This window comes from Poecilia formosa, unplaced genomic scaffold (genome assembly GCF_000485575.1).
Source record: "Poecilia formosa unplaced genomic scaffold, Poecilia_formosa-5.1.2 Scaffold36, whole genome shotgun sequence".
In the NCBI taxonomy this organism is placed as follows: Eukaryota; Metazoa; Chordata; class Actinopteri; order Cyprinodontiformes; family Poeciliidae; genus Poecilia; species Poecilia formosa.
Window position 1 is genome coordinate 1,885,615 of NW_006799975.1, and position 9,585 is coordinate 1,895,199.

General features: G+C 39.0%; 1 long non-coding RNA gene across 1 annotated transcript in view; it reads right to left on the minus strand.

Annotated features, from left to right (window-relative positions):
• The window catches only part of LOC107836034 (uncharacterized), a 17,186-nt gene extending 8,273 nt beyond the window's left edge, over window positions 1-8,913 (minus strand). Inside the window, exons 1-2 of the long non-coding RNA XR_001661890.1 lie at window positions 8,684-8,913; window positions 8,293-8,359 (exon numbers count right to left, since the gene is read on the minus strand). This is a non-coding gene — a long non-coding RNA (uncharacterized LOC107836034). The remainder of the gene's footprint in view (window positions 1-8,292; window positions 8,360-8,683) is intronic.
• Between the last annotated feature and the right edge of the window lie 672 nt (window positions 8,914-9,585).

A 9,585-nucleotide genomic window follows, 5' to 3' on the forward strand; every position in this document is an offset into this window, starting at 1 on the left:
CTATCTATCTATCTATCTATCTATCTATCTATCTATCTATCTATCTATCTATCTATCTATCGTCACTACGTTTTCTGGCATTCAGGTTATATAAATCATTTTTGTAATTCTAACTGATCTAAAACAAGAAAAGTTTGGTCTGATTTAACTTCAGACAGCCAGAAAAGAAAAATGTGTTTGCGTTTTTTTATTTGGTGTACGTAAATCTCTGGTTACATCTGCACAATCTTTAATTCAAACAGTGGGACAAGAAATGAAACAGATACATTTTACATCTACAATTATCTTTTCTCACCAGCTTTATTTATTATATGAATCTGAGTTGTTATTTCATTATTTGAACATGTACCGCATCTCTCCATTCTCTTATTATTCATCCACTTTATCCAACATCCTTCCGGTGTGTGTCAGGACGCCACATCATCAGATCCACCACTCCGGTCTAAATACACACACACACGCGCTCACACTCACACACCAGAATGAGCGAGCCAGGCTGCCAGCCAAAGCAGGCTTGGCACCGGGCCTAATGATGCCCGGCATGCGTCTGCTCTCGACAACAGCGGGTTAACACCTGCCAACTTTTACTAAGGTGTAAATGTCTCTATTAGCGCGCGCCTGGTCCCGCGTGTGCGCCGCTTGGATCAGAGAAGGAAACGCGCGAGCTGCGGTTTGTGTTCAGAACCTGTAATCACCGGGTCCGGCGGGCCCGTCCGGCACCGCCGCTCATTTCTCTCCCATTCAGCGGAATCTTTTCAAAATAATAGAGCAGGACGTAAACTATGAGAGCCGAGCTGTGAGATTTACACCGAGTCTATACAAAGTTTTCATGATTAGAGTAGAAGTAGATGAGTGAGTGGCGCGTTGGTGTGAAATACCTTGAGACGTGTCCTCTACGTGACTCTCTGTGACATTCCTCCCCGTTAAGACAACACTGGAGGCGATATTAATGGGAGCTTCATGAGAAATTGCCTTTTTATTCCAGCACAAATAAACATGGTTTGCAGGAAAAGCTGTATTTGTTTATCTTAGTTTTGCTGCAGTGCGTTGAAGCTTCCCTTAGTGGGATATTTTTGAGGATTAGGGTTTGATGGGGAATTTATTATTCGCTTTTTCTTTGCTTCAGTTTGTGGATGGGACCCAGATGCCCCCATGTTTTACACACAGGCTCCAAGGTGCTACATCCAAATGTTGGAAATCTAGTTTCACTATGACCTTAAAAGCAGCTTCCCACTCAAAGTAAAGGCAGTCTTTAAACATGGCCTGAGTTTAGACTCTTTTTATTCAGGGCTGCATCCAGGCAAGGTTTGCTCTGCATCACTCATTTTTGCAGCAGTCTCTAAACTTGCATTCATCTTTATAGCCCTCCTTCTCCTATCAAAACTTTGGGCGCTTTAGATGGCAGACAGAGGCACATTACACAGACTGCAGATAAAAGACAGAATATGATCATCTAATCTACAAACAGAAGACTTTTGCATGTTTTTTTTGTTTTGTTTTTTTTCGCAGAAGCTTTTGTTAGTTTTCCTTATTCAACACTGAAACCTTTCTACTACCCGGAGAGATGAATATTGATGCAACAGTCGCCTCATTTCAATAATAATATGATTTGTAACGCCATAGGATTAAATACAGTTTCACTAAGGCTCAGTTAGAATACTGCCTGATACGGGCTTAATGAGTGTTTCTTCACTTGCTCATAATTGATGAGTTTTACACTGCAAAATCACTAAATATTACCAAGTATTTTTGTAGAATTTCTAGGGGAAATTTATGAGTGCACACTTACAAGTAACTTTCATTTAAAGTCAATAATTTGTGAATATTGTTCAAAATTATTAGCTCCACCTGCAGATTTCCAACTTGTAATACGACACATTATAAGTGAAAATAATCTGCCAGTGGGACTAGCACTTCTTTAATCAATATTCAAGAATTGTTAACTTATCTTGCTGAAAGTTTACTTGTATGTTAATTTAAGAAGATATTTGCCCTAGAAACTAGACAAAAATATCTGATAAGGTTTTGTGTTTTTGCAGTAAAAAAGTCTGATGTGATGAGTGATGTTTTTAGTTTTTTTTCTCTCTTATTTACATTTACTTTTTTTTTTTTTGAGCTACTTAAATTTTACAACAAAAACTGAGACTTGAACTCTAAAATCTGAAAACTCCCTCTGGTCAGTACAGCTCAGCAAATAAAGGCAACGATGTGAAGATGGGAACATCTGAATTATTCTCCCAGCAGATGGATTAGCTGTGTCAGAGCGTGAGGGCACAGCAGGATGCAACAGTTTACAGAGCCCCACTAAACAGTAAATGAGTGGTGGTGTTAGCCTTTGGCTCAAAGCACCAATAAAACCAGTGTTTTCTTCCATTTTAAGCACGGTTAATTAAAATGTCTTACATTACCTTTAAGAGCACGCACCGATCTACCAGTGTAATATGCAAGTCGGATCTGGTCATTTAGTTTTAAGATGTTTTTGTGACGTGAGAGGAAGTTCACATCATTTGGTTCTAAGATAACCTTGTTATCAAATCTGGCTGTAGTTACAGGATGTTTCTGCTAATCTGATTAACTTTTCTCACTTCAACATTAATGTTAACACAGCTACCTTTCTAAAGAAGAGATTTTCTCAACTTCAGACAAAGAGTTTTTGATGGTAAATCTGGAAATTTTGCAAGTTCTTACTACCCAAATATATTTATAACTATAGAAAATATGTAGGTTGTATTTTTGCTATGAAACAAAAGCAAATGTAAGTTTGCATTATTTTTTAAAATAATATTAAAATTAAGGTATGATGTAAATTTGCAACATTAGGCACAACTAACACATTTCTAATCTTTGTTGCGTAGAATATGCTGCTGATGCAGCTATTGTGGAATCAAGGCTTTGAAATGGAAGTACATGTTTTCGTTATTTCTGTCCCATTGTTACATTATTCTATATCTTGATGTATAATTTTCAACAGCATTGCCCTCTGTTGGTGAAACTGGAATCCTAGATATTTTATTTTCAAAACAGTAAAAAAAACAAAAGAAACAAAATAGTTTAAAATGTTTATAGTAGTTCATCCAGAAGCTAATTTACTTTGAACCGTTCAATTTTTTTTATGACCTGATGAAATTTTGTCGAAGTGTTAGATTATAGGGTAACGTGTTTTATGGTGCAATTTGGAAATAGTACAAAGTTGCACAAGAAAAGTTTCAAGGGCTACTTTCCCACTGTAGGTCTTGATGCTCAAATTTATCTGAAGATTTATTACCATGTAGCAAAAATCAAGCTGCAGTAATATTGTATAATAACCTCTATATACTATATTAACCAAGCAATATCAAATTGAAAATCATCTTTAACTCTTTTTTTTAAGGTAGTCCTTCAATTTATGACCAAGACACCAACTCGCCCTCCCATGAAGGTAACATTGCTCCACCTGCTGCTGTGTGATGAGCTTTAGAGGTCACAGATGGAGCTCCTGTCAGTCAGCCTGTAGGCCGGTGCTGAGTGGGGGCAGGTTGGGGTGCGGTCAGGAGAAGACTAACAGGTGTGAAGGGAGGGAGGGCCCTGCAGGACGGTGACCTTGGTCACACACTTTGTGTGAGTGCATGTTTTACTGTGTGTCAGCATGTAGAGGCAGTGCAGGTACACCGAAGTCTTAAAGCGAGCGGTTTGTATGGGCAAAGTAAGCTCCATTACTGGAGTGTCAGCACCCAATGTTAATAGACAAGAGATCAGTATGTGTGTGGCCTGGCTTTTTCTCATGGGTGGTGTAACATGAGAGATGGGATTGTGGAATTAAGCTAAGTGTATGTAGTGTTGGGTTACATCCGGTGTTGTACAGCTGTGTTTCAATCAACTCTGCAAACAGCACAAAAGTTGACAGGTGAATGTCCTCTCTTGTTACAAGACATGGAGTTCTGCAAGTGCAGGATGAGCAGGAGTAGCTCTGACACACACTTAGCTCAGCTAATGCAAGAGAACAATCAGTATCTCAGCCACAAGTAAAAGTGGCAATAATGCTTTGTTCATTTTAAATAACTGTGCAGACACTCAGTGCAGATGAAGATTGAACTTATATCGTAATGCTGACTAGTTAGTGCAGCTCCAGCAAACGTACTGTAGCAATTTTTACTTAACTAACATTATTTGGCCACTTAGGTGCATTCTTAAACTGTGAGTGGGGCATGGAGTTTTCTCGTCTAGATACTTCAATCAATCAATCAATCAATCAATCAATCAATCAATCAATCAATCAATCAATCAATCAATCAATCAATCCTATCTGCATAGCACATTTCAGCAACGGGGCAGTTCAAAGTGTTTTACATCATGCAAACAGCATAGAGTCAACAATTGTGAAACCAGTGTTAAACATTAAATATGTTGGTCAATGTTTAAGCTGTTATGGTTCAAAAGCAACTCTAAGCAGGTGGTTTTTAAAGGAACTCAGTGTTTCAGTTGTTTTGCAGTTTTCTGGAAGTTTGTTCCAGGTTTGTGGTGCATAGAAGCTGAACGCTGCTTCTCCATGTTTGGTTTTGGTTCTGGGGATGCAGAGCAGAAACAGAACCAGAAGGTTGATCCAGCTACAGGTCTTTAATGCAGACAACTAAGTGTGGGAATAAAATAAATGAGACCGGTGACGTCACAGCAAAGGTAACACACCCAATCCAACAGAGCTCCGTGAACTGCAGCTACATCTGAATAGCTCCTGATGGATTCCATAGCAACCCTCATGTTCTGTATGAAAGCCGTTTGAGTTGCCATGCTAGGATTAGCTGTCGGTCAAATCAAAACATCAAATCAAATTTTATTTGTATAGTACATTTCAGCAGCAAGGCATTTCAAAGTGTTTAACATCAATGAACACAAAAACACAGAGTCATGCAACATTGAATAAACAATCAAAAACTTTAAATTTCCCGCTGAATTAAAGTTCTGCCTTTCAAAACGGCAGAAAAAAAAAGAAAAAAAAAAGACTGTTTATGATACGCTGCCAAAAGCACAGAGAGGGTAAAACTTAAACACAGTGTTTATTACTGCATCTGTTAAAAGCCAAGGCACAGGGGTACTATCCATGTAGCTGTAGGAGTGAGACTGTGTTTATCTTCAGACACAGATGTCAGTTTTCTGTTGTTCTCATATGCAACCAGCAGAAAACCTCAGCTATTCCTGCTCTGCAAACCTACCTGAAAGAAAATTGGGAAGTTTTTTTGTTGTTGTTTTCTCTAAATTGCAATCGAATACTAATGAGCATTGATTGCAACTTACATTACAACAAAGTACAACTATTTGCTGAAATAGTTATTTACTGAAGCTGCAACAAACTGATCTAAGTAATACAGGTAAACTCCATTAATTAATCTTATGTCTCTTATATAGAAGTGACAGAAGAACATTCTGTCATCAGAGTCTGCAGCCGTAACAACTGTGCATATATAAAAACAGTGAGTCTTATTTCTTCTTCCACAGTACAGGGTTTAACTACTACCTGTGTAGAAATGTCCTTTATATTGAATTTGAAAGGTAACATGAGTAGCAATTCCACTGAAATCTAACTAATGATGTGAGCTAAGAATTATCTGTAAAATGTCATGCAATTTGAAATTGAGTCTTTAATAAAAGCATTGTTTTACTAGCTGTGTGTCTAAATAACACTGTATAAAAGAGATACATGAAATCTAAATAAATGACAAAATTGAGAAAACATCAGAAGCCAGCAATAGAGTGAATCCATAGGAAGACACTATGCTACAGGAAAATAACACGTGAGCATCCCCTTATTATGTACTGTATGTAGATTTTATGTATTATGTGATAAAAATATGATCTCCTTATAAAGCAGATGGAATTGTCTGCCACAGCTATGAAAATATTGCAGCAACATCTCAGCTGATATATTTTTAATAACTTTATGAAGACAATTTGCGAGCACAACGAGAAGTGTAACAAACCAAAAAACCAATGAGAAGTATACAGTGAAAATGTATTTTTTTGAATGGCAGTGCCGATTAAAACCAAACATGTCTCCAGCACACATGGGGAACCAGTTCTTTTTTCCTCCATCTATTCTTTGAGTCTCACGCACCTGAAAAGACTTCAGTGTTTGTTCTTCCTATTTGCATTAGCACTACAGAAATCCAACCTGTAAATATCAGACCATGCATGGACTGTACCAGGACGTTTTGTTTTTCACGTCATGACTGAGTAAGCAGATGGGTTGAGTTTGTGACAAAAGTTGAATTTGTCCTGAACAGCCATTTTCTTGTGTCAACAACTTTTTTTTCTAGCTTGTTTCTCTTTAGGCACATGCTGCTGTATCAGATAATGCTTAAGTCAACACACTGAGGTGTCAATAGGTTTACTCTTAGCCTGAGGTGACTGAGGGCGCGAGACGATGTGGGACTTCACCTTTGGCAAACATAATTAATTTAGGAGATGTTACAAACCCGAGGTAAGATCTCTTCATCCTTTCATGTGACTAAATATTTCTTTTCTGTGATCATGAACTTTCCTTGCTTTGCTTTTGTTCCCTTTGCAAACAAGCTTATCGTAAACATGCAGAATGTGGTTTGGCAGTGGGCAGTGACAAAGCGATGACTCGTGTGTTCTTACTTTCTTTTGGGATTTTATCCCCTCACCACACACGCATACACGAACACAAACACACACACACCCATAAACACACAGTTAAACACACTCGACTTGACGTGTTACTTACAGAAACAGCGCTAAACACACATGCGACACCACACACCTGCAGACTGCTTTGCATTGACTGGATGAAGAATGAATAGGAAGTCCTAAGATTACACACACACACACACACACACATGCACACGCACACACACACACTAATGCTAGCATAAATTGCACCTGCACATTGTTCAACAGGAGAACTCATTTTCACGTTAGCCACATTTTTAGAGTGCAGCAAAGTGGACTGGAAGCTCCATCCATCATTTTTAAGCTGGAACTATTATTTCTAATCACTTCTTTTTTGTTCACATCTGAGATAGTGACATGCAATTTTAAGTCAGCTAATAACGTTTACAGCTGCGATTTCTTTGTGCAAAACAAAAGCCGAGCAGCTGGAAAATGGCTTCAGTTTAAAAAACAACAACATGCAAAACGGATCAGAGCAAATTGGTTTTAAAGGACATTGACTCCCAGAAATATTGAGCATGTACAGACTGCAGTCACATACGGCTTCGACGGAAACCCAGAGACCCTCTGCGCCTATCAGAAAACAGTTTACTGTTTGATAAATACACAGCGGCACAGGAGGAATATTTTCTTATTAGAAATTCTGAATCCCTCCAGGAAGAATATTGGACACAATAAATCATTTAGCACGGCCGGCTTCACTAATACTGCTAGGTCAGCAACGCACAGCAGAGTGTTATATGACCATCAATTATTAACATGGACTAACTTTATTAGCATATTCCTCAAAGCTGGAGGGAGAGAAGAAAATGGACGGACGAATGGATGGATAGTTTTTTTTTTCTTTTCCTATTGCTCCTGATCTCTAATCTTGTAATCTAATAAAGTAGGAGCTGGATGAAATCTGACATGTGGATTATGAGGTGATTATTTATGGAGACTTTTTAATTAAAAGAAAAACTGCTTATTAGGAATCCTCAGTTCCCTCATTAATAGCAGGGAGAGGAAGAGTCTGTTGTTTGAGAGTTGGCAGGGTACACTAATGAGGTGGTGGTGGTGGTGGAAGGGGGTGGAGGGTATCAGAGATGGTACTAGGAAAATAGCACAGAAGCAAAAGTGTTGTTGCAGGGATTTCACAACATAATTTGCAGTTCTGCACGAGAGACTCTGAGTCAAGACCCAGCAGTCCAAGTAGACACATCATGGTTTTCAACTGGAATCCCAGAGAAAATGGAGAAACAAAAGGAATAAATAAAAGGAGCTGTAGTGGCAAACTGAACATCTGCTGAGCTTATAGAAGCTACTTCTCAGTGACATAGTGGTAAAAATGTTATTAACCCAATTTTTGCAATTCATTTTAATTTTGATAGTACATAACACTACAAACATCCAGTAACTTTTACTCAGAAAAAACACAAAAAAGAGGAACTCATCAAATGTTCTTCTTCATTTAAATTGATTTACAGATGCTTTCTGTATAGAAATCAGATTGATATAGTGTATTTAGTTTGTTTTTACAGTGGTATTGTTTCTTGCATTTTTCAAAACAGAATATATAACATTTCTGTGGCCCATCCAAGGGCTACTTTTAACTTGAAAGTTGTGGCCCCTATGTCAAAAGGTTTGGACACTCATGCATAATGCTCCACTCCCGATCACTTCAGAACCAATAATCATCATCCTTCAGAACGGGTTGCTACAAAAAATAAAATCAAACCAGCTTTGAATGTTAAAACAGAGTAACATTAACATTTGAAAATCTTGACAAAGATAAAAATACAAACCCAGAAAGATAAAAAAAAAACAAAAAAAAAAAAAAACAAAGAAAGATAAAAAAAAAACAAAAAAAAAAAACAACAAAAACAGCATTGACCACATATTCTCATCTGGAGATTCATCTGATTCTGTGGTGAATGAGTGCAGACGAGGAGTGGATCAGATCACGAGAGGGAAAATATCACACTTTGAAAAATGACGAACCGATGGAGCATGAAAGCGTGCGTCGCCTAGTAGCAATTACCATTTCCTGCCGCAGCGCCCGGCAGAGAAACTCCTCACAGAGCCACGCAGTCGTAGGTAGGCGGCATCATGAATTACACATCCGGACATCCAAGACGTCTCGGGTCAGCACCGCATGGTGTGGTGTGAAAAAAAACAAAAAAACAGCAGAGGCTCTTTTTGTTGAATCCTGTTGTTCTATCCATGAAGTCTCTCACATCTGTGCAGCTAAGTCTGGAAAACACAAAATGCTCTGAGTAGGGGGATTGGGAGTGTGGGGTGGGGTGAGGTCAGGCTACATACACACACACACACACACACACACACACACACACAGACATGAAGCGGTCTCTACTCCTGCTACTGGAACTCTCATATTGTCTCAGTCCAACAAAGCAGCAGCTGGCACAAACAGCGAGCTATTTAACAGCCACCAATTGATGCTACGCCACCAGGTGCTACTGTGTGCCTTTCCCATCCTCATTTTATGCATCAGCAGAATTTCGTTTGCCTTTACTTTCATAGCTCAAATTCTAGTAAACAGAAGGGATGGGGGCAGCAGGGGGTAGACGGGTGGAGGGGTAAATGATATTTATGCCCAGAGACTGAAATGGCTCGGGATGAAGAGAGCTGTGGACGGATGTGAAGACGTACAGTCTGCATCTGTTTCTGCGTTGGTACGCAGAGGAAAGCACAGAGGCTTAAACGTGTCCTTGGGAGCCGGCGCTCACATGCTGATGAGGATGCCACCAGGTGTCTGCGTTTGCAGGAGTGTGTGTTTCTCCCCACGCCTCTGTGTGTGTGTCAGTATCTGCGTGGATCGTAACTAGAAATAACACACTTCCATGGGACCTTTTAAATGGACACCATCTGTCTCTATCAGGGAAGGCTTTGTGAAAACGAATGTCTTTGCTCAGATCGTTT